The 23,818-nt window shown below is 39.8% G+C and overlaps 1 long non-coding RNA gene across 3 annotated transcripts in view; it reads right to left on the minus strand.

Moving 5' to 3' along the window:
- LOC140650225 (uncharacterized) overlaps positions 1-23,818 on the minus strand; it is a 62,005-nt gene that overhangs the window by 1,467 nt on the left and 36,720 nt on the right. Inside the window, exons 3-5 of one of the 3 annotated variants that reach the window (XR_012041894.1) lie at positions 2,255-2,502; positions 1,149-1,447; positions 128-205 (exon numbers count right to left, since the gene is read on the minus strand). This is a non-coding gene — a long non-coding RNA (uncharacterized lncRNA). Of the gene's footprint in view, positions 1-127; positions 206-408; positions 1,448-2,254; positions 2,503-23,818 lie in introns of those variants that run through there. The other 2 variants (XR_012041892.1, XR_012041897.1) reach the window with 2 other exon arrangements.

Raw genomic sequence — 23,818 nt, forward strand, 5'->3', positions numbered from 1 at the left:
TGAGGCTTGCAGCCACTGAGAGCCACAAATAAGCCAGTAAAAGTCATCAGCTTCCTACTGGACACAAGGACTTAAATGTTAATGGGGCTATTGCTCTAAGCATCCTGAATACTCGGGTCAGACTGACCTTGGCCAGGCACGACGTTGTATGTTCCTGTCTTTCTGCAGATCTTGCAGAAAACATTCACACATGGATGCAGCATGTCTGCAGCAAAAACAAGAAAACCCTCAGCTCGCTAATGTTTTCAAGCATACAAAAGAAGTAAGGCTAAAATGGAACCTTATGTCTGAAAGGCTGGCACCAGCCTTTAGGAAAACTTAGATACTACTTCAATTCTACTTTGGGGGCTGAAAAAGACTTCGACTGATGTTGTGTAGTAGGGTGATTTTTATTCTGCTGTAGTGAAATACACAATCATTAGTACCTGAGAATAGAAAAGTATATTTCTGAATACCTCATTTGAGGATTATTTTTCTCATAGACTTTGGTAATTACCAAGAAAGAGGGACTCCCCTCATGCTTTGAAATTTCTTAGAAGAATCTTTATAGCCTTCTTTATAACCACATACCTCTACCATTATATTACAGCAAATTTCATTGAAAGCTGTTAAGAAGAAGTTACATAGACTAAATACAGCCTACCGAAATAGTGGGGAAAAAAATAACAGGAAAGATAGCATACATGACTATAAAATAATTTAACTTTTAGAGAGGAATCTGGGCATATCTGCTTTATGTGTGCACTGCAAACACTATATTAACTGTGGCAGTAGAAGTACATCAAACAAGAACCAGATACATCACAGAATTCTTTACTGTTCAGATTTTATATTAAATCTTGCAATGGGCTTTATATTATTGTTGTTTCAAAATCTCAGTGAGTTTTCTGGTCCTTGTCTTCAAGATTGTGCACATGTGATTAACAGCAGTACATATTCAGGGAACATGGAAATACGACTCAGTTTTGCAGTACTTTCAGGTCCGGCCTTCAGCTTCCAGCTCCAGATAATATAACTTTAATACATACTCATTATCATTATTAGATGCAGCATCTATTGATTCTTTGAAAAAGGTTAGAAGTGGAAGAGACCTGCCACGCCAAACACCGAGACAAGGTTGAGATGGACAATATTTCACAATGAAGTACCTTTAAACAATTTGACATCGTGGGGTGGTTTCTTCAGTTCCTTCAGGAAATGATTTCGTCACCCAGAAGAGCAAAGCACAGGGAAATTTTCACCTGGCACTTCACATAGGTTTTCATTGTCCAAATTGTGCTGTTTCATCTGTATGGAGTTGCCAGCCAATAGCCCCTCTTTCATGCACGTTAGGACTGCAGCAGGGAAGATTGGTAAAATGACAGCCAAGCGCGTTCTGCTTATTCTGTTGCTAGTGCTTCAGCTGTGTAGCTTCCAGTGTGAACTTAACATGTACTCTCTTGGGGACCTGTAGTTGGTACAAGAAAATAAATGTTATTGCACATCAAAAGCTACTGTACTTGTATTTTATATCTCTTGCATATACATGCAGATGTGGAGTCATAAACCCAATTAGACCAAAGAGGGCATATGCACATCCTTAGAGAGAGAAAGCTCAGTCCTGACAGTGTTATACGTTTTGGCTACAACTGTGTATGTTTATACAGGCTTGTGCATGTGTGTTCTGTCATCATATGGTATCACTGCATTCAGGACAGCTGAAGCTATAAGCTTATCCTTTCTGCATATTTATGTGACAGAAATGTGGAAGCTCTCCTCTGATTAAAGAGAAGTTTCACAATACTCTTCATTTCTCTCCCACCCAGAGAGAAATGTTTTCTGCATGTCACGATCAGGACTTCAACATTTACAACTGGATCATCTCTCCCTCTTTCTAGACTGGGATTTCTGAGCCCCTATTTGGAGCACAGTGCATGCACCCAGTTCTCCTGTATGTGGCCAGAAAGGATGAGCTTACAATCTTTCCTGAGCTTGTATGCACTCCCCTCAGAAGTCCTGTGTACCTGAGAACAGAAAGTCTTTGCAGTTTTCTAGGGCCTTTTTTACCCCTTTTTCCAGAAGCTGTTGGTCTAAACCTGCTCTTCGCTTACACTCTGCACTGGAACAATAGCAGGGAGAACAGAATCTGCTCTTGTGTCTTGTTTTGTATAATGCTAACATTTGCATTGAAAAGATAAATGCTCAGGCACACAAGCCTACTTGTAGATTCTCCTACAAGTAGAAGAAAAAACCTAAAACTTTCAGATGAAATCACCTCAGAAACCGCGGGAAGTCTTGTCGCTGCTCCCCCTGGGACCACCTCTCCGTCTGTTGTACCTGGTGCAAAGTGCCCCTCTTCGCATTGGCACAACATAGGAGAGCTCAGTATGCCTTTTTTTCTCTCTCTCTCTTTTTTTTTTTTTTTTTAAAGTAATGAGAACAGCACCAAAATGGAACTGGGCCAAATTCTCTGCAGTTGAAGAAAGAGGTCAACTGTGTAGACTTCAGGGTACAGCTTTGCATCTGTAATGGTAAAAAATGTGGCTGAATGTTTTCCTGATCTCATTTTTTAAACGTGTTTATTTGATTTTATTTTCCCAGCAAATTTATGCAAGTATGATTTATATGTAATAATCCCCATATTTTTTTAATTACCTTGCCATAAAACCTGAATAACTCCCCCTACTTTGATCTCCGACACATTCTGGAGAATACTGCAGCAGGCATGCCTAAATCAGTTAAGCCATGCACAGAGCTGTTCCTGGAGGGAAGCTTTCCCACATCAGAAGATTGTGTAATAAAACTTAACACAGCTCATTAATTTTCTCTCTTAACCAATGCATCTGACAAGAAGTGACTTTGAAAACCTAAAGGAATGACACAACTCTTATGCTTTGCGTGAAACATCTGTTTCCAGCTCCTTTGCTATTAAATTGACATCTTTTTATTTGAAAAGTTCCTTTTATTTCCCAACTTCCTGCAATTGGTAATGTATATATCCCAAAGAGCTTAAATTCACAGCTTTTAAAACTTGATTAACTAAATGCTGGGTTATTCCTGTCCCAGAGGAAAAATGCCTCTCTCACACAGACAGATTAAGTGGTACAACTACACTTTTTAATCAATTATTAAGAATTTGTTTATTCAAGCAATGTCAGACTTCATAAAGCATCAAAACAGACTTCATATCCCCAAATAATGTAAACACCAGTGTGATTGCACATGAAAAATATTAGCATTCTCAGATCTGGAAAATCGATAGAATGCGAGCACGTCGTACTCGCTCTCGTCCGTGAAGCCCACAGACAATATCATGTTTCCAACTGTGAAAGCTAGTCACAAAAGCAGAAGTCTTGCATGAGGAGTTAAGGTGATTTTCAGCAGAAGCAAAACACCTTCATTACCATGATTTTTCCTTTAAACTCGCATCACTTATCCCCATATTCATATTATATTGCTCCCTTTGATTTGCAGTTCCTGGTATATTGAGGAAGAGAAGACAAAAAAGCCCTGGCAAGCTTTTTCCAGACCATCTCGTGTTACGTGCAGACAGCAAGCAGGGCTAAATTCTGGAAGCTGATTCGATTCTACTCGGAAGAACAAGATGAATGTATTTAATTGCATGTTGAGTTTGTATAGAAGTTAAGTATTGTTTTGGTAACTCTGGTAAACCAGCTACACCCTACCAACTAATGCAATTTTAAGACCTTTGAACTTGTTCATACATCCCTGCACCTTCAAAAAAACTTTAATCTTCAGTGTAGTTTAGCATTAAGGGAGACATCTCCAGGTGTGAGAGATTAGAACTCACAAGTAGGGCCACAAAACGGATAAGGCTTCATTTAAAAAAAAATAATATTTGTGTAATTTTCTTATGCACAGAGTTAGCAAGGAGCATGGAGAATTTAAGAAATTAAAGATTCTCAGCAAGTGTTTATTAACATAACCTAGCAAAACAGGTTGTTCCGATTTTGTTTGTTAAGAAGTTAGTCAAATGTATTCTGTGAATCTTTTTCTTGTGAAGGAAGGCTTAGTAGCGGGAAACTGTAATAAAATGGGATTCTCGATCTTTAATTGTAGACAATTTGGGGAAAACCAGGTTCATTTTTTATATTAGTGCTTCCTTTTAGTATCTTGATTGCTTTGAAAAGATGCATTTTTTCAAAATGATCCAAAGATTGTCAGCAAAGACCCAGTCCTGGAAGTCATTGACTCTTCAGAAATTATTTTAAAGAAAGAAGATTAATTGGGCAGCACCCTGAAATCACACCTGCCTCAGTGGAACTATTTAAGTATATAAAGTCCACGCAGGAGCCTTTGCTGGACGGGGATCTAAAACAGAAGTAACTGGGGAATAGCTTGATTATCAAGAGGGAGCTTTCCCTCCTTTTTCCTAGGCTATGTCATCGGCTTTGCATGGCGTGCGAATCTGAGCCCAACGCTCAGCTGCTGACTGTGAGCCTGGAGGTTGCTCGCTTTCTCGGTCCAGTTTTAGGGGAAGAATGTGAAGTTTTGCCAGATCTATTCTTAACCCCTGTCAGTCCCAAGTGTGGGTCATTTTCTTACACACACCATGTAGATGAACTGTACTCGAAGGAGTGTGTTAGCACATCTTTTAAACTACCTTTACACTGTGTTATAAGTGGTGCCCACTATCAAACAAAGCATGAAGCATTGTACCAGACTAGCAATTAATGCTTTTGTTTTACAGCCCCAGTTAAATAAAATGCTCAACAGAAAGACAAAAAGAAGGGGAGGAAAAATATGTCCCTTCTAACATTGCCAAGCTATGCAGTAAGTGGGAAAATAAGGCAGTATGTCTCCAAGATGAACATAGTTTGTGTAATTTATAGGATCGGGGAACAGAGCAAACAGAGTGAGCCAGAGATTTTTGACACGTGTGGGGAGGAATGCACTCCTTAACCCATGCAGTTTGTTTATTTTGGGGAACAAGAAGATGGCTGAAAGGTACATTATAACATGAATCAACCCTAATATTTGCATTTTGGTACCAGCTTAGTCCATCACTGGCACTTTTTAAAGCATGGCTTAAACAGACATGCAGGAATATACTTGCATCTGGCAGGGAGTGGACCACCTGCTTCCTCCCAGCCCTCTTTGCTGTGGTTCTGATATTTGTCTCACCAGAGCTCAGTGCATTTTCATTTCCATTTATTCTCCCATAACAGCCTTGCTAATCCCACATGTTTCATACCAAAATCTCAACAGGGTGGGACTCGGAGATGACTCACCGGAGGACCTGTTGAAGAGCAGGTCTGGGCTGCCCTGCAGCCAAATCCCAGGGTGGCCAGGTCGTATCAGCATTAGCAGCTGTAACAGCTAGCTGCCCTACTTGCTGTGTCCCACAGAAGGGCTTCAGATTGCCCAGAAGTCTCCATGCTAGCCAAACACACGACAGAGACCCGCTTTGGGAGTCCCATCTTCACTGCTTGAACACTTCAAGCATGTTACAGATCGGCCACCCTTGCCCCATGAAGTAAGTGATTGACATCGCCGTATTATCAGTGCAGAAAGAAATAACTTACCCATGTTCACACAGGAAGACTATGGCCAAACTGGTAATAAGATCCAGATTTGCTGCCTCCCACTCTGCTGTACCACAGAAACGTGACATATTTCCACAAGCTGTGCCTTAGAAGGCAGGGGAAAGAGACAGGGAAAAGTCATAAAGGAAAAAAATCACCGAGTAGTGTATGGCAATACAAATATCTCTTCTGAGGCAGTGGTTTAGTGTTTGCAAGTATTAGGGAAAATAAAGGAACTGTCCAAACTTTCCAGGAACAATTTCCCTTTAGGGGGTCTGAGGAAAGAGGTTCATAAGGCAAAGAATGAAAGCTTTCATCTGGGTTATTTTTCCTACTGTATACAAAAGAAGATAGAAATTGCAATTCAGAGAACTAGTGGAGGGGAGAAGGAAGTACAGACAAGCAGAATCATGTTTAATAAAAGGGTTTATAGTCATTCCTAGCAGGATCCTATCCAGCTGGCACATCATGTTCCTATCACAAGCTGCACTCAGTGAATTAGAGGGTGTGTTATTGCTCCAGCAATATCACCTGCAGACCTATTTAACCTCACTGTAGGGACAGCATTCTTTTCCTACTACATCGAGGCTACCAGAAAGCATTGTGCCATGATTAAACTTAGTTTCACATATCCAGCTGCTACCTAAGCTTCCATCCTGAACTGGGCCCAGCCTGGTCTTTCATAACACAAGAAAGCAGAATTATCAAAATAAATACTGGTTGACATCAGTGATGCTGAGGACAGTAAAGAGGAGAGAAGTGTTGAAACTGGCACCACGCAGAAAGCCAGCCTAAAATTTATGTACCACCTTTTTTCCCCCCACTAATATACCGCAAGTAACTCACTGTAGTGTGTAGAACTGGGTATGAGCCTTGTGCAGAGGGCTAAGAGAAAAGAAAGTGCTGCCCCAGTCTCTTTCATACCGCGTCTTCACATTTCTCTCACCATTAACCATTTTCTTTCTCTCACATTTCATCATTTTTCTCCTCCACTAGAGCAGAAATTCAAAATTCAATAGTGTTTCTATTAGTGTATTTTTAAACCCCCACAGTAGAAAACTTCCAGCATTATTCATAAAGCCTTACTTTATTGAGCCTTTGGATTTCATTTTTATCTGAGATACAAAAAACCAGCACAGTCAAAGATTCGGACACAAAGAAACTATGGATGATAAAATGCACAAATTACATGACTTATGAAAAACCACATTTCTATACAATGTGACTATACAGAATGAGTTCAATTGACAGTTCAGGAATTATGATACAAGGCAGGCATATGCAAATTATGAGTCACTCCTCACTGGATGTCAGGAAGCATAATTAGTTCCAGCACAAAGTTGTCCAACAGGTCTGAGCTTATTGGAGAAATAACTTTATTAGAGGGCATCATGCATGACTTAGGCAAGTAACTGCGTTTACAAATGAAGCGAGACTGGCTTTGAGATCCACACGAAGGGAAAGGTTTGAAAAATTGCCAATAATATGTCCAGATGATGCCAAGTTATTCCTGAATCTATATATCTGCCAAATCAGTTGCATATACTGCATATCAGCTCGGTGATACAGGAAGAGAGGCAGTAAAGCTGTGCCTAAGTTGTGGGTGCCATTGGAATTTTGCAGCTGTGCTTGAGCTGTAATTGGAAACAGCACTGCCATGAACCACCTAGCCCTGGAAATGAAAAGGGAGACGATCTCTGAGGTCGTCTGTGCCATCCCCTTACAGTTCTGGGTTGTTTTCCTATGAGGGCCTTTGAACCTTCTGGTGTGATGTGGAGCTTCCCAGCATGTGGCGCTGCCTCTTTTGCAGGAGCGGAGTCACCTCTCCGTAGCCCGTGCGGGGCCTTCCACGTTGACTTTGAAAGGCACCATGGAGGTGCGAGGTCCCTTAGGCTCAGGGTCTGAGGATGCACAGCACTGAAATATCAAATTCCAGTTTATGATCAGGTAGACAAAACTAACTGCATTCTACTGTGTCATAAATGGTTTATTTCCTACATGTTTAAGCAAATGCAAAGTTAACTTCTCTTGATATCATAGAACTGTTACAACTGTGAGTTCCTATCTAGGCTCACATTACAAGTACAACATGACCAACAACTATTAATAAACATCTTAAGCTGCTCCAAACAAACAGCTCTTGATTCTTTTATAGGACTAAATGATATAAATTAACAGGAAGATGCAAGAAGCAATGCTCATTAAATGTTTTTAATGTGTTTGCTTTGCACTGAAGCACAGCAGCTTGTAAAACTGTTTTTGCAATTTTTGTGGTAACACAAGCCAGGAAGCATTTTAGTGCAGCTAATTCTCTTAGATTGGTTAGAAAAGCACCATCATTTGAACTTTTCTACTGACCCTTTCTGTTAAGGAAAGTAGTAGTATATCTATGTCCTTGTTGAATATGAATGGAGTAAAGAAAAAGAATTGATATTGATATAGCTATTAAAATATCCATGGTCAGCTAAATTTTGTTTTCCATCTGGTGTTTTCATTTGCACCTATGAAAAGTGAACACACAAAAAATGCTACCATTTTGATTAGGTGTTTTTTCACAGCCACAAAGTGCAGAAGTGTAGGACTCTGCTAGGCAACGAGGAGCTAAGCTAACTCTACAGACATTAGAGCTATCATTTCTCCTTGGAAATGTTGTCACACTTAAGTTCTCTTCCACGCTGATTCTGAAATATTTGGCAAATCACATAACCATCTCCGCACTTGGTTTCCCCATTTATAAACTAGGGATAATATTTTCCAGCTTCAAATGTCACAAAACGATATTTTCTGGAAGGAAGTCTATCGTTTGTTTTAGCTTTCAAACCTCTACTCAATGAAACAAACTCTACAGCTTATTAGAGGCATTAGTATAATTACCCCCTTCTGGCAGGAAGTCTGTGCATTTGCTTACAAGCACAGAACATTCCCACCAGCATAACAGTTAAACTGGGTTTAGTTTAGATGGGGCATCTCTTTTTTTTTGGGGGGTAATCTCTTTTTTTTTTTGGTATATTATAGAAGATTCACCTTAGTAGCAACAAAATCATAGAAAAGCTGTTTTGAATTCACTCATCCTTTTCTACTGGCATTTACACCCATACTTCCAGCTGCAGGTATAGCTGAGTGTGAAGACTTGGGAAAGCCAAAGATGGATGGGATTTGAGGAAGTAATGAAGCCAGCAAAGGGAAAACAAGCTAAAGAAAGAAGTGACCAGGACTAGCAACCACAGAGGACAAAATACTAAATTATAAAAATGATATTTAAATAGAACTAAAGTTCAGCATCCTGAAATCTGACAGGAGCAGAAGACTTTGCTTTTACTGTCTTGTTCAGCAATGTCACTAGACCTCCTTGCCAGATATAGTCCATTCATGAAACAATATCCTTTGCCCACAGAGACCTGCAGTTCAGGTTGGGTTAAAACCCCCAAGGCATTTCGTGCCAAATCCTGTTTCCTCAGTCTTCTAAGGTCCATGGCTGGAAAGCTCCCTTACTCCAAGCAGACAAAAAATCTTTCCCCGTGAAGAACAAATGTGAAGAAGTTTCTACAGAATATAAATTTTAATAGATGTACAATAGTAGGAGCTACTGTGAATGCTAAAAAAAAATATCTCTCTTTCAAACATGATCAGAGCTGACACCAATGGGCCTTATGTCTACTAGGTTGTGGCAGAGCTACTAGGATGACAGATAAGGCTGTTGTGGGACTTCTTATGACATTTTTGGAAGCAGAAACTCTGGTCCATCCAAGAAGGGGTTTAACTTGTTCCTTCTTCCAACTGTATTTTGCCAAGCAGGCCCTGCAGTTCTGGCCCTTGCACCCAAACTTTCCCTGTTGGGACACAGGAAAATCCCACCCCACCCAAGATCTTTCCATAGCTGTGTCCTGAGGCATCCCACACACAGACTCCCATTTGTCATCCTCATGTCCTCTCTCATCTTACTGTCACTAGGCAGCAACTTTCTGCTCTTGGTTTTCAGAGCTGCCAAAGCTTTCCTCCTCAGTTTTCTTCCCTCTATTTTAGGGTCTGCTAGGAAACATGAGACATTTCGTACCCAGGATGATGTTAACAATTGCAGACATTGCTTTGCTTCATCATTTTAACAGAAAACAGTGACAGCAGTAAATATGGTGTGACAGCTGTAATGATGAGAATTACCGTCCTGAAAGAGAGCTCTGTAAGGTTTATAAAGCTCACAATTTTTTACAGAAAAACTATTTTGTTCTCTGGGGCATCTTAGGATCACAAGGTAAATTACAACAAGTACTAAAAGAGCATGAGACAAGGTTTGCTGCATCTCTGAGCTTGAGCTCTCTAGCCGACTTTCACTTAAAAGGGATGTTCAGAAACTGGGAACAGTTTACAAAAGGGTTAGAGGAACGGGTGGCTGGCTGGAAAACCTGTCTTTTCCTGAATGACCGTAGAGATTCAAACTTATCCAAGGTAATTTGAATGCTTGACTTGATCATAGTTTATATGCTCATCCATGCCAAAAATATTTCCCATCTTATAAATCATCAGGTCTACTTTAAGCTTGTAGACAGGAATAGGAAAAAGTCCAATGGCTAGAGCAGACAAAATCAGACTAAAAATAATGTGCATTTTTACTAGGGAGGTAAATTAGCACTAAAATAGTCTACTTGAGGACATAATATATTCCCTGTCACTTGAAGACTTAATAGCAAAACCAAATGTCTTTCTAAAAAACTAAGTTTTAGTTGAATTCAGGTCTATAAGTTGATTTGAGAATGGCTGGCAGAAATGGCTAAGAGGTCATCATTAGGATCTGCCCTCTCTCTTGAAATCCAGGAATCTACACAAGAGCTGCAGTCCTGTGGGGATATTTTCACACCTTTAATAGCACTCATCTGCTCATGCAAGCCCTGCCAAATTTAAACTGTCTGGATATAGAAGAAAGCAAACATCATGGATCTCTGCAAGCATCCAAACGCAATGGCAAATGACTTGACCTCATTCACCACAGAATTATAACATGAATAAAGGCAACACAGTTCTGATCTGTTAGTGACCAGCAGCCCACTGAGTGACATCCACCAGTGGTAAAGGTCACACCCGGCATGAGATTTCTACCAAAACCGCCTGCTGAGTGCAGAGGCTCTGTGCACGATGGTTAGGAGCGTGGTGCTGCACAAGAGCAGGGTGACTCCGTATTTCCCACCGGATTACTGAGCTCAGATCACCCACCTGGCACCAGCACCTACTCTCCTGGCCCAAGCATTGCAGACCTGCACCACATAAGCCTAGCAGGGCTGCGCTGATGACAGCTACTCACTGTGGTCTGTGGAGCAAAACTGGCTCATTTTGAAGTAGCTGCTCTTGCCCAGAGAAGCACAACAGTCCAACAGACCCAGCATTAGACCAGCAGTGTTTTGACAGGGAATGCCTCTCAAAAACACAATCCTTGGTTCATTAATATGGATCTGTGCCTTGAGAAAGTCCTGTGGAACATACCTCCTATTGTGTACAGGCTACTTTAGTTTCAGCTTATTTTGAGATTAAAAAAGGAACCATTGACTCTGGGTTGACCCTTTGCAACAAAACAATGCAAAATTTTACTACAAATTGTTGTTACTTGCCAAAAATCAGTAGAGAAGTTCCTTGCTACACAAGATGAAAAAAATGGTACCTCCCCATAATTTCTAACTGCAGACTCCTGTCCTTGCAAGCCCACAAGCCTGTCAATAACTTCATACCTTGTTCAGTTTGATCAGAGGGTTAAAATGTGGACATGTGGGGGATTTTGTCTGGTAAAGCAGACTTTGCTTATCAACATTTTCTGCTTCTATCTTTAGACCTCTTAAGACTAATCAGCAAAAGAAGGTAGGAACCCAGTACAAGACCCAGGTTAGAGTCCAGTAAGACCCAGGATTGTTCAATTCCCCATTTAAAAAAAAAATGCCCAGAATATCTCCCACTGATCACCCATGAATCACAGCATTCTAAAATCTGTTTCTGAAAATGCCTGCTTAGTAAGAAACCCAAAAGCCACACTATTGCTTCACGATGTATGCTTTGCTCATTTATTTTGTACAGTTTACTTCTCATGCATAACACTGCCTAAGGAAATGCACGTTACACTTTGTAAAATATAAATAATTATCTGAGAAGTCACTACTGCACTCTGCTCTAAAGCCTTTAAGAAATTGAAAAGACTGGTATATTTGGGGTCAAATAATATGTTATCACACAAAATTCCCAAATATCTCATGTGCAGGTATTTCACTTGATTTTGGTCCAAATAAAATTGATGGACACTCTGCTGTGTCAAGATTATGACTACTTGATGAATGATTGTTCCAGTGGGTGACTTTATCCCAGAAAGGTGTACTTTTCTTTCTCTCTACCTCAGCAAAATGAATTGGCTGAACTTTTCTGGGCACTTTGTAGTGACATTCTAGAGGTCCTTTGTTGTGACTTTTATAACTAGTCATTTTAACACTGGACTGACACTTAAATGCATGTCCACCTACACTGTATATAAATCAAATAAATAGTATATAATTTGCTTCAGAAACATTGCTGTCTTGAAGATAATAGAATATGATTAGAATTTATCCCCTTTTGGTTCTTTTCCCATTGAAGACTTACAGTTTCACCTGGTAACTCTAACCTGCAAGAACTTTAAAATATTGTGGGTTTTCCGAGTAGGACAGGGCTAAAATGACACTGTTGAGTAAATCAGCCAAAACGTTATTAACTCATGTGCATAGTTCAATCTTTGGAGATTTTTAGGATCATCCAAGACAGGCAACATCCAGGACATTGTTGATTTTAGACCATGATTTGAATATATGAAAATATATTAAATATTTCAGCTGTACAAATCTCTAGAGTAATTAAAATAGAAAAGTTCTGAAACTGCACTATTAAAAATTTAACTAGTCAATAAATCTAAGGATGTGGGGGACTGTCAAAAGACTTTTATTGCTCTTTCTTGCTTTTAACTTAAGGATGATTACAAATATAGATATTTCATTAAAATTTTGGTTAGATCTGAAACCAAAACAACACTGGAGTTCTTGATCTGTAGCTGACTGTTCATTTTTCTCCAAGACATTGCTTAGGAAAAAAGCCTCTTCTTTATTGAAGTTTCATGTTTTACAAGCAAATCTGAGTGTTTTTTAAACTATATTTACAATTTCCTAGCTCTATACACTGTCCTAATGGGAAAATAAACTCTTGATATTATAGTGAGTCAGAGTCTGCTACTTGTTTAATATCTCATTTTAGACTTTCCATAACTAGATAGAAAAGTCAGAAGAAAAATGCAACTTTCATTAAACAAATTGCAAAATAGTCATCCCTGAGAACCCACTGGGGTACGTTTGTAATCAAATAACTTAACTCTCCACATTACTAATGCGTATTTCTGGCTTTCTTACTTTTCTCAAAAGGAAACTGCTCACTACTAAAATATAGCTTTTAATTTGTGGAAGGTAAAAATTTAGTACTTAATAAGCATACTTACCAAAGACTTTTAAAAAATTAATAGAAACCAAATAAATCTTGGCTATTAAAAAAAAAAAAATCTGACACACAGGTTGAGTTATACCAGCCAGCACAAGTACACAGTAAGATTCCAGATGTGCTATTTTCCTGTACACTGACAGCTATCAAACCCACCCCTGCAATAAAAAAGTCCTGAAATGGGTTTTTAATCAGGTCTAGATTTCCATTAGCCCATGAGGACTGATGTATGTGTGTTGTGGTTTTTATTCTTTACAGCACATGCCATTGCTCTTAATATGTGGGGAACACATATTAAGTCTAAACTTTTTTTCAGTAACCTCCTGAAATGGATTTTTTCATATCTAAATTGAAGCCAAATAAAGGTTATTAACAGCTGTATTTTTACAAAGTATTTGAAGGAGGGGTTAAACTCAGGATTGTTCAATTAACATTTCCCAAACATCTCGTAAGACGAGCATGTTTGATGGATGGACAATGTAAAAAAAGGCTCTGAAGCACGAAAAAATGTCAAGGGAATTCAAATAACATGACAAGTTTCAGTACAAATAAAATAAAACCTAATCTTTCCCTTTGAAAAACATTCAGAGGCTGGCTTCGCATTAATTCACATCTTCCTGGAAACTGTTAGATAGCTATCAATTTCTTCTTGTAAACATTGGTACAAGATGTTCTGATTGTTTCCAGGAAAATCCTATTAGTTACAGTTGTATAGAATCAATTTCACATAAAATCATACAGCACAGCTACAGAGAAAAAGAAATCTGTAGGCATCTAGTGTAATGAACAAACCACTGTGGTTTATATCCATTGCAAAACTTTAGCAGAACAATTGGCACCAGTAAAAATATTGCAAATTAAAGATATTAGAAGAAGCTGTTTAGGAAAAAACATTTAACCACAGTTAAAATGCTAACAGAAAAATTTAAATTATTACTATTGTTTGTGTTCTAAAAGGATGTAATTGACCTCAATCACGTAAATAAAATAATCATGCAGACCAATATTCAGAGTCATTAAAAAGCTGATATATTCCTTTACTTTGACTAGATGTCGAGAATTTGACATTTTATACCTTTGCAGTGCAAAGATCATTTGCAATTACTGCCAAAATAATAGCCCACTGTATGAAAAAATGGTCAGTAATGTGAAGTTTATAAACCAGTCTGCCTGCCTTCTTCCCCAGTCTAAATGTAAATACCTAATCCTCCAAAAAGCAAAAACAAAATGTAAAAGAAAAAGCTTACTCAAAATTTCAGTATAAAAGCACTGTATGACTCAATAGCAAAGTTGAAACTGCCCCCAGCAATTTCAATACAGGCTTTATTTTTGGCGTGGCTACAGAGAGATGTGTCTGTTCAGTAACTGTAAAGAGCAGGGTTTCTGTTTTGCCACATTAAATGAGTTATGCTTTTTTTTTCTCCTTTGTCTTTATGGCTGATGCTGGACTGAAGTAACACCGTAGTTTCATCTCCCTTTTCTCATCTATGTCAGTGCTTTGTTTTCACTGCAAGGACCAGCAACCACAGCTAGCAGACCCAGGTACTAAACCAGATTCAAAGTTAAAATAGGGAAATCCCAGTCCTGTTGACATCATTGAGTTTTCCAAGCCTGCCGTTTTCCCTCTTGCCAAAGGCCATGAATATGCTGTGATACTGCACACGCTGCCCTACTTTGCCCATCACATGGCCTGTCCGCACAGCTGGAGAAAAGCTGCTGTGACCAGGTAAATTCAGAGTACCGGACTGGAAGGGCAGAGCATGAGCGGCTCATCCTCCTCCTTTGCCCAGGTGCTGCATACCTGGCACTGTCTCGTGCTATCAAATTTAAGCAGAACTCCAGTTGAGATTAATAAGGTGGTCTGCTTAAAAAGCAAAGCAGGTAGATCCTCACTTTGTGGAAATTATCCTTGGGCTTCCACAGAGCGATGACAATTCACACTAGTTGATAAGCCACCTGAGGAGGACCTTCTTGCTCCTCTTTCTACTTCCAGGCCTGCTGATGGCAAAAGCCCAAGTTCCGTCAGCATCAGAGCCACGATTCTCATACATCATCTCAACTCTGAGAGAGGAAGCTTTACAAGAAACAAAAGACTCAACAGCACCGGCTCAGCTCCATGGCCAGCAGCCCCATCTGGGGTGGCAGATGCCTTTGCCACCACTGATCTGAGCAACCAAAAGCTGTCAGTGCCTGCCTGGTGTCAGTGCCTGGGTCATCACTGCTCAGCACTTCATGCTGAGCCAAGCAAAAGCACAGGACCAGCTACACTGGCCTTGCCTTTGTATGTGGGAGGGTTTGCACCCTGGACATAACGCCTGGAGCCCCACCACGTTGCTAGGATGCTACAGTGAGCCCTCTCCAAGCTCGGAGGAGGCAGGAGTCAATCTCTCATCTCCCTCATGGTCCCACTTGCCACAATCTGGCCAAATTTCTCATCAGAGTACACAGCAGCACTCATATTCATAACATGAGATGGGATTCCTTCAAGTTTTTGTCCACAGCAATGTTGTTGCTTTAGTTTTAGTCAGATGCACAACTGAGTGTTTCTATTAGGCGATGGAATACCATAGAAATACTTATGACATCCATGCTAATACCCAATGAGTTAATGATGATTTACATTTATTAGAGAAAAGAATATCAAAAGGATTATTAATGGTGCTACCACAGAGCTTTGAAAATGGTTGACAGCACAAGCTCAGAAACTGAGGAAGTAGATTTGGAGTATGCAGAGCAGAATAGGTTTTGCTTTTGGTAAATAGCAGCCTGTACAAATACTAAATCAAATAGCCACTTCATTAATCTTTTTGTGATTTTTTTTTTTTTAATTTTAAGGTTTTTCTAATAAAAGTCATATAAGCTAACCTTGAAATACTGGCATTAAAATCCATCAGTTAATCTGTGTGTAGTTCTTACAGAGACTGAGACAACTCCTTTCCATTTTTCTAACATTCCTAGCTATTTCTTTTTGTTTCCTTTGCTTGCAAAACTAAACTGATTATTGTCTTACTTGATTCTGGAGTTTAAATAAGCTAGAACTAACAAAATATTGTTATTTGAACTTGAATTGGAGCTAGACTAAAATTTATAGCATTATCTGAAGGATTATTTTGCTTTGGACAGTAAATTTTTTTAAACAAACAAAAACACAGAGAAATGTGAAAATATCAAACCATTGAAATACAGGCAAGCTGAAGTTCTCCTGGGCATTTTGTAGTGCTTGGCAAATATATGTTAACAGTAAAGATGACTTACAACAAGCATGAACTTCATATGACTCTTCCTTAAGCCTAACATACTATATTGAAAAAAAAAAAATTTCCTTACTAAAGTTAAAGCTCCTCTCTCGTGTCCATCAGAAGATGAGTGACAAGAACCTTGTATAGTTGGCGCAAACTTTCTTGTGGAGCTGAACAACCAGCCTGTTCACAACAACCTCTCCTGGAGCACACATGGATGACTGCAGAAGCCTGCATCCTTCACAGACCTGCATTTTCAATGTTCTTACCTGGTGGGAAGGCTGGTTTTAGACTGTGCCATCTGCAGTGGAAATGGCAGAGAGCTGCCTATTTAGAGTGCTCACAAAAGCTGCATCTCTGGATGTTAGGGCTTCATTACAAACCACAGAATCACAGAATAGATATAGTGGAGGAGCTGTACGGATGTGACCTAGCACATACTAGGTCTATGCTAGGTCACATAGACTCCCAACCCTCCCATGGCCACCAAAAGGAGGCTGGAGAGCCTTATGCTCACATTTTTTTCACAAGAGAACATTAAAAGGGACGCTGGCCTGAGCTTTGCTGCACACTTACTGGACAAGCTGTCTGTGGAGAGAAGAGAAGCATCTCCAGAAACAATGACTCAGCCCATGGGAGATCGGAATCACCACCCCAAGGATGCTCTCTTTCTCTCTCTTCACTGACAATGTGGGAAGGGGAGGATGAGCATAGCTCTCACCTAGGCATCACAGGCAGGTGCATAAAATGACTGTTGCCTCAAATATCCTAAAAGCCAAGGACCTAATGAAACAAACAGACTTGCTCCTGAGAGTGTAACGTGGCCACACCAGCCTCATACTTCAGAGCCCACTGAACTGGATGCTAACTGAGCAAATACAACAGATTGAATAGCCTATGCCACAAGCAAAAACAGGCACAGAGGCATCATTGAGATCAGTACCAGCATGCATTTTTTGGAAGATCAAGAGTCAAAGGATATACACTAAAACCTGAAAAAAAAAAAAAGACCTGTGGCATTTAGTCCCCAACAGTCAGCTGCACTCACACTACCTTTAGAGCAGGACAGAGTAAATCTGTTTAAGCTACCACCTCCTCAGGCATCTCATGATAAACCCCTCTCTAGCTGCTTTGCTTGCCTTCAGCCAGTTGTCTTTTGGTCAATGTAGTAATGGGATGACAAGGCCCTGCCCCTTTGGACTACAGAGTACCTCTCATCAGGTACATGGCTCTTCTGTAAGGTCAGCTCCTTTTCTTCCACATTTACATTTTGAATCTGAACAAACTAATATGTTGCCAGGTAAAAAAGTATAAATAAACAAACACCAAAAATCCCCCAAACCCAACCAAATTACACAAAAAACTCATGCTTTTCCACACTGACACCCAGCAGTACAGACCGAGACCATCAGCTTTTCTCTCCAACAAAGGAGGACTGTGAAGCTACCAGAGGAGAGCTGCTACTTGGAAAGCATTTGCATTTGTAGGATACAGCACCTGAAGTAAATCAAGGAGCACTGTCTCAGCCATCCATTGTGATGGATGTATCTTTCTGAAAATCTTCTCTAGTACTTTGGTATCAAATTTAGTTTCTGACACTCACCTGATTTTTATGCTTTGTTTACAGAAAAGTAGCTGTACTGTTAGTGTGCTGTGCCTGGGAGAGGAAGGGATGCGTGTGTGCACCTGCTTTTATGTTTTGCAAAGAGCTTTGAGATGGAGCTGATTGTGAAGGCACTGTACAAATTGACACACTGTGGTTAAGTCAGAGCAAAAGGAAAACAGGCTGCCTAGATACTGAACTTTCAATTTAAACCACAAAGGTAGACAGCAAGCACTAATTCAAGAACAGGTGGCTTTTTGCTCATAATATTTTATGGCTTTCATTGCTTTACAGTGGAATGAGCTAACCCACAGCTCCCCTCTTGACCTACCCAACATCCTCAAGTTTAGTGAAAAACAGGTGTTTGGTGTCTTGGCTTTCCCTGAGCACTCCCACAATCCAGGGACTCTTCAGCAGTCTAAAAACCTCTTGCTTTCACTTGAAAATGGAAGGCAAATATCGGAGCATGTATCAAGTAACAGGTACACACTCAGCAACTAAAAACTTTACCCACAAAAGTAATACTCGTCTTTTATATGCTGCATAGGTAAAAATGCAATAAAAGGACATTGGTTCAGAAAGTCAGAAAAATCTCATGGAAATGCCTTTAAAATTGGACAGTTGTGATGAGCCTGGGGCTATCAGCAATCATGTACTCAGTAAAAGTGCTGAGTTTCCCCTCTCCTGGTACCAAGCCTCAGCTAAAACCTTACATGAAACCAAACCAAACGTGAAAACTCTGATGCTAATTTGGATGGAAATGTTGCATCTGGCAAGTCCTTGCATTTTGTCTCCCTCAGACGTTGCCTTCTATTGATATAATTAGTATTTATACTCCTTCTTCTAGGAACTTTCTAAGTCTTGCTACAAGACAAAGCCAAACAATAAGAAAAACCCAATTATAATGAAAGGAGTAGTACCTCTAATGCTAAAGCGTTTAAGAAAAATAAAAAAGGGCGGGGGGAAGCAGTAATTTGATACAAAATCCTAACAAGCAGGTCATATCACAGAGCAAGAGTCATACGGAGCGACACTCTTCTTAGTTGCCAGAGTTTCTGTTTTCATGCATGGTGAAAATGTGTGCGGAGAGCACTCGCTTTATACGATTACCTGTTAAACCAATATGAAAAATCTTTTCTGAAAAGTATTTTTTACTTTTCAGAAAAGTAAAAAATGTAATTTTTTTACTTTTCAGAAAAGTCAGTTGTTTGTTATTTAAATAAATGAATAAATAAATAAATAAATCCAAAGATAGATTAATAGACCGCTAGCTAGAGAACTTGTGAAAACTATATACTGCTCACCAAGGCAATTCTGACACTTATGATGCATATTCCATATGGATAAAGTTATACCAATTCAAATTGGTACTTAACAGGAACTAAATAGGAGCTATTCATCTGAAGTGCCTATGGCTTCCACATATGATAAACATGATTGCAGAAAGAGATGCCTACTATTATATGAAACTGGTATTTTGTTTAAAGCATTTTCTTGGACTTAGTGCATTCAGTTCAAAAACAACGTGTGACCTGAGAAAAGGGAAAAACATCTGCCTTCTTGTGTTACATCAGTCCATGGGGGTCTGTAATTTACTTTTTTTTCCAACCTTAAACATTCAAGAATAATGGAAGGGCAAGCCAAGTAATATTAAAAAAACCTCAAACAAAATAAAAGCTGAAAAATGTATATACATAAAACAGATCTGTGAAGCTGAAGTGAAATATTTCAGATTAACTGGCTAGTTGATTAATGAAGCCAGAAGGAAAAAGTCCAGATCAAGTTTAACATTATGCGCATGTGTGCATGCAGGCGTGCGTGTGTGTATATTTCACGGAGTTCAAGTCACTGATATTTATACATTCTGATTTCTCTTGCCCTCATCAGTAGCCTACATCTTGCTTTTAGAATTAATTTATAATTGATTTCTTTTTCTCACAGGAAGGTTCAGAGTGTATGTTTCAGTATTTGATTGGGGCAGGGGGGTAGTTCCAACTGTTTTGCCATGGCATTTAAGTGACAGTTACATGTCATACAGGCAAATGCCTAGGAAAAAAACCCACTGTATTAATTGAAATTCAGTCTGAAAACATTAAAGATCATCAGAATAGCTACAATAACAGTCTCACTAAAGATCAAATATGAGGAATAAGCATAAAGTTGTTGGTTTCAGAAATAACGAGGCTATAACATGCTAGCAGACTAAGGGAACCCACTCCGTAAAATCAAGTCACATAATAAAAACTGACACTTCCATCACCATGCCATAGATAAATGTGTGCACGTATATGTCTGCATTTAGACATTGGTATACATGGGACTGTAAGTTGGGAAACAATGTGAATGACTACACTATGGCGTTTGGGTTTGAAAGGCTATTTTTGGCAGTGTGCATGCATGTATGGCAAGAAATAAGTGAATGGACCAATTTGTGAGAGCCAGAGAAGGAAAACACACAGGGAAATCCATGTCTCAGACTGAGATTCAGAAGAGCTCATGGAATGAGTGGTGCAGGTGTCTCAAAGCTTCTCATGTGCACCAACAGGTTCCCCAGGGAACCTGCAATGGTGAATAAAGACTCGAAATCTTTTTACATTATTTTTTAATATTTTTAGTGTAGACATGCCAAAAGACCTTTGGTTCAAACAATACACAAATGCTTGTGACAAGAGGCAGGAAGAGGAAAAAAGTCTGGAAGGAAAAAAAGAGGGAGAGTACAGGAAAAGAGGTAATTTTTTAAATTTACTAGTAAAAAGTAGGTGCTAGAAAGTCTCATCTTCGCCTTTGGATTAAATATTCATTTTAGGGTCCCTGAAACAACATACGATAGAAGGAGTGGACACACTTTACAGATGAACTCCTGGGGAACCTTCTGAATATAAACCACAGGGCAGAATAGAGATGTCTGTGTGAGTTGTCAGCAAGTATGTAAACAAGGAGTCACGGAAGCTATGCGTGGCTCAGCAAGGTATATCTGACTTTTATGATACATATTCCACAAAAATGAGCTATGGAAAGTCAGATGAACAGTGAGCGTTAAGAAGGGCTTGAAATAATCATGCCAAAATATATGGAGAGGAAAACAGAAATGTGAGGAAACCTGCAATTCCAAAAAGGAGCTGAGAATAAGGATTGCTATCTTGCCTTATCAGATTCAAACGTAAAGGCTTTCTAGATGTTTCTGCAACAGATAATAAACCCACTCTTCTACTTAGAAGCTTTATGAGGCAGAGGAGTACAATGTTAACAGCTTCATTTTCTGGTACCAACCTAATAAAAATGCCTGGCTTTAAAATATGTCCATCTTAAAGTCACAAATCAAGCAGTATCGTATATTTCCTACAAATATTTGTAATTATTATGAAGTAGTACAGGAGCCTTAAGAATGCAAAACAAAAAGAGCTCCTGAAGTAAAGCCTATTGACATTACCTCATACTTCATGGCTACATGCACAACGGTACAATATGCAGCATAACTTCTTGCATGTGTCTAAACTCAAAAGGCCTGATGCGCATAGAGAATAAATAAGGCCAGAAAACTGATGTCTGAGAAAACAAACTGCTAGGTTAAAAGGCTTTCACAGTGCTTTCAAATCAGTCTACCTGGAGACATTTTTCTGTCGTTAAGGGTATATTCAAAAAAAGCTTTTCTGGAGCTGCTGTAGCTGAAGCAAGCACTGCCTACGCACTATTCTTTTCTTTAATGACGTCCTGATCGTTATACAATCTTGACTAATTTCTGCAATTAGAGAGGCTCATTTTCGGAGACTGAGATGCTAACTTTCTTGAATTAGATTTTATGGTTCGGGGCTTTTAATTTGAGATTTAAAAACCATCATAGCTCACAAAACCAAATAAACTGCAGCTAATGAAATTCACAGAAGTGGAGTGCTCACAGAACATTTCTCACTAGCTTTCCTGGATGATTTATTGACAGCTGGTTGTAAAAACAATTTTATTAAAGGTCATAATGTTTGGTTAGGGAAAAAAAAAGTTTAATTTATGGTGTAATTAGCCTTCCTGCAATAGGCATGATGCCAGACCCATCACTTACGAACTTTGGCTTTGAAATAAGCACTTGGTGGTTTTAATTATATCTTTGAGAACGTGTTCAAAGGCAAGACCCCAGTGATGTGGTGTTACTTTCTCTCTATAGCCACTTTAAGGCCATTATAATGGCCACAGTAATAGATTTACTTGTACTGATTGATATGTAGCGATCGTATGGCAGTACCTGAGGAGCACGGTCGGGATATGTACACAGCAGCAGGAGCCGTGCTCCCTGGAGGAAGCCATTTGGGATCTGCTCTGTGTCCAAGCCTGCTCCGAGGAGCCGGGATAGTTTGAGAAGTGCAAGAATGACCAGGCTTTCTAAGTAGCTATAGTTTTTTAAAATATCCTTGAAATGTTATCTCTGCCCTGCCTGTTCTGTGGCAGAAAGCCAGGCAGGAGCCTCGGGTCCCCTACCTGTAGGGGGGTACTGTTGCTCCTCTGGAAAGCAAGGCCTAGCATCAAGATATGACCCACATGCTTTCTTATGTTTGTCCATTTTATTCTTCAGTTCCCAGCTTTATTTTGCCGTTAATTCTTTCTGATTCACAAAATTAAATTTGTGGGGGAAAAAAAGTTATATGGGATTAAGGCAGAGAGCTTGTTGTAGGCCTCCAGTAAACCTGGGCCTTTCCCAGGTGGGGCTAAACTGCCCGGCAAGAGCAGGGCCGGGGATGCTGACTGAGCGCTTACACACAAGGTGTCACTCAGCAATTATCAGCCTGGCCGCCAATTTTTATTTCCACTCCTTTTCACCTTGTTTTGCCCTTACTGTCACGAGCTTTCTAAGGTCATACGTTGTCACGGTAGACAGCTGCAGAGCCCACGAGAGACTGCCAAATCCCTCTTAATTTAGGGAGAGTTCCTGATGTGAACTTCAGACAGATTTAACACCTGTATGTAGAGCCAAAGTCAGGAGAGTCAGCACCGGCTTTTCTTTCACCAAAATCTGGAAGAGGCACTACAAATGTCCCTACAGAGAAACCATCTTGGGAGAGGAGTGCCTGTGAGGATCATTCCAGCGACAGACGTTAGGAGAGCACTGTGAGGCCCAAATCCTGAAGTGCTAAGTTAATCTTTCCATCCTCCAAGTTGTTCCACACGCAGCATACCCTTCACAGCGTATGTTGTCAAGAAATGTTTTAATGAAATGCAAGACATGAAAACCTGCCTAACACTGTAGAAAAATTACAAATCTAACACCTACAAATCTGAGAGCCGTATTTGTTTTTTACCAAGAAGCACTGCGCCAGGTATCACTGCACATCAGCCATTCTGCCCGTCTTTGCTGCTCATAGCCCTTTCAAAAATTGATCAACACATCCAGCCACATCTCTGTCAATTTTAAGTGAGGCAAAACAGAAAGAGAGCTTGAAAAGAAAACAGTTTTGCTGCAGAAACTCTCCCAAGAGGGACTTCAATTATCTCCCAGTGGGAGTCTCAAACTGGGCAAGAAAGGAGTCATGTTAAGCCAGAAAAATCAGAAATGTTAAGATAAACCCAGCATTAATTCCACTTCTTGACTAAAACACTGTTGAAAAGAAAAAAGGCTCACAGCTGTGGGGCACCTGAAATCTAACACAGAGCTGTCTGATCCAATTAACATTTTTCTCATTTGTGACTACATTTGAATTCTCTACGCAAAACATCTCAGAAAGCTTTAACCATCAAATCAACATAAACACTGAAGTATTGCCTAAAATTAGCTAGTGGTGAATACGCACCCATGCAGCTTGAAGGGAGAGTTGCATTGTGTGTGAAGATCCTGTCGCAGGGCTAGAGGCATTTGGCAGTACGAATCAGCAGTGTTCAAGATTTTGTTTTCAAGAAGCCACAATCACGCTGCCAGGTCCTGCCAAACCTGATTCTGGAAGTTTTGGTGGCACTGCCTAGCACTTCCTTGGAGCAAATGC

Source organism: Ciconia boyciana, chromosome 3, assembly GCF_034638445.1.
Source record: "Ciconia boyciana chromosome 3, ASM3463844v1, whole genome shotgun sequence".
NCBI lineage: Eukaryota > Metazoa > Chordata > Aves > Ciconiiformes > Ciconiidae > Ciconia > Ciconia boyciana.